The 2,276-nt window shown below is 44.6% G+C and overlaps 1 pseudogene; it reads right to left on the bottom strand.

Moving 5' to 3' along the window:
* Positions 1–789: 789 nt before the first annotated feature.
* Positions 790–1,723, bottom strand: LOC136499938 (YTH domain-containing protein ECT3-like; annotated as a pseudogene).
* Positions 1,724–2,276: the final 553 nt, after the last annotated feature.

Raw genomic sequence — 2,276 nt, 5'->3', positions numbered from 1 at the left:
TTTTAAAATTTCATATAATGGCGTCAATAACAACAGGTGGTTTTCAACCAATTCTAACTCATGTTGATTTCAAAATTCCAGCCAACAACAACAGGTTCAACCAACAATTTACAGTCCATTTATTTCATCCATACAACACACATACAATATTTGTTCTATCCATTCACAAGAACTTGTACAACATTTACTAGCCATATGCAAGGTAGAATTCTACACTAACGAACAATTGCCTATTACTGCAGTGGAGATACAACAGAATCTAACCTGAGCAGCCACAACTGAGAGGCCTACGCATTCACATATCTCAAAATTTGATCTCACAAAGTCCTTGAAATCCTCAGGCCACACTATTCTCCACTACAGTGTTTTGTTCCCCTATGGACTCGGGTTTCTGCAGGCTCTCCTTACCATCAGTAGCTTGATTTTCAGCAGGGTGGCTACCAACTTTCTATTCATGACCTGTAGGGTGAAAATGGCAGTTGAAATAGTTTCTCAACATCCAAATAAGGGTAAACACTACTGATGGATATCATGAAACTGGCTGAATAGTGCCAAATTGTCAATCCACATGAGCTTATAATAGGAAAAATGCTCAAACCAATTCTACAGCACCTCCATTGCTGCATATAACCCGCAGCAACAAGGCTATGAACTTGTACATGTTCAAAGGAAATATTAGGGAACATAAGCTAGATTTTCATAATTCTCAGCTTAACAAGGGAAACTGCAAGTGCTAGCATTCATACAACTACAGTAGAAGAGGGCTCATTACATAAAGTAGATTGGTAGTCACTCACACACCTCAACTGGATGCTGACGCTTTAATTTCTTCTCCTGCATTATCTTTTCACGGTCATCATAAAAGCTAAAGTCATCCAAGATGGATGTCTTGAAGACATGATCCTTGAAAATCTTTAAAACTTGAAGGCCTTGGTCAAGCTTAACCTGCAGACACCGTGAAAAAAGTATGGGAAAACTTAGCTACCGCAACATTAAAAGAGTTAGACATAAAAATCATGCATATCAATAATTTCTGCTACAATGTGTTACCATCAACAATCAGTGGAGAAAACTGACAAAACAAGAGAAAAACTGAAAGGAACTTAACTCACCTCCTGCGTATCTCTGCTATTTGTAACTGGTTTGTTTTTGTTATACTCAAGAATGATGTGCTTCAACGAGCTGTTAGGAATGTCCTTCACAATGTGCCACTCGATAGGGAAGCAACCAGTCCACTTGTCCTACTGCCAGTATTCAACTGTCTTGTTAAAATCAACCCGACCCGCCATCTCAGCCAGACCAACAAATTGTTCCGCTGGTGTTAACCTGGAAAATCAAGGAAGACAAGTAACATCAACATCCAACCTTACACACAGGTTCACAGAAGGGAAAACAGGCTCTTAAATAGAGGGATTAGACTTACAGAAAACAACAGGAACACAGGACGACTGCTTGATTTTTCTTTAGCCTCTTGATAAGCAGCATCCAACTTTTTATTTCCACTAGGGGTGCTTTCCCAAACATTGTACTTAATGCTTTTGTGAACATCATCCTCACTGTATGAATTAATAATAAAAAAATTGGCATCTGAGTAGGTCTCACCAAAATCAGCAAGGACAACATGTATACATCTCTTATAGGCAAGCACAAATGGATTTTTATGCACCACTCTTGTCGGGGACGTAATATCGGGGGACCCGATGAGGTGGAACTGATAAACCATTGGATGTTGACACTCCCGATCAGACGAGAACGTTACTGCGTCTCTTGTCCAAAACGACAGGAGACTGGTTCCGCCTCGCCCGACCCCCCGAGGGTCAGACTCCGCCTTGCCCGACCCCCGAGGGTCAGACTCCGTGTCGCCTGACCCCCGAGGGCCGGACTCCGCCTCGCTCGACCCCCGAGGGCTAGGCTCCGCCTTGCCCGACAGTCAAGGATAGGCTCCGCCTCGCCCGACGGCCGAGGGTAGAATCCGCCTCGTCTGACCCCCGAGGGCTAGGCTCCGCCTCGCCCTACAAGTACGCCCTACTCTATCATAAGGATGAGCACAGGGTATGACTTGACATTCAGGTCAAACACAGCACCAAGGACCATGCCCTGCGCCGTGGTAGGAAAAGTACCACCAGGGTACGATGGGATGGGTGCTTTAGACCATTCCAGCATTGCAGAGTCCAAACAGTATTGTAGGCACCGCCTTCAGCCCTCAGACACGGAACCCGGCATAGACATGCGACAACCACTACGGTCCAGGGAGAGACTCGCGCCCTCTACAAGGA

This window comes from Miscanthus floridulus, chromosome 13 (assembly GCF_019320115.1).
Source record: "Miscanthus floridulus cultivar M001 chromosome 13, ASM1932011v1, whole genome shotgun sequence".
Lineage (NCBI taxonomy): Eukaryota > Viridiplantae > Streptophyta > Magnoliopsida > Poales > Poaceae > Miscanthus > Miscanthus floridulus.
Note: the sequence above shows the minus strand (reverse complement) of the source record. Positions and strands in the feature narration are given on the sequence as shown.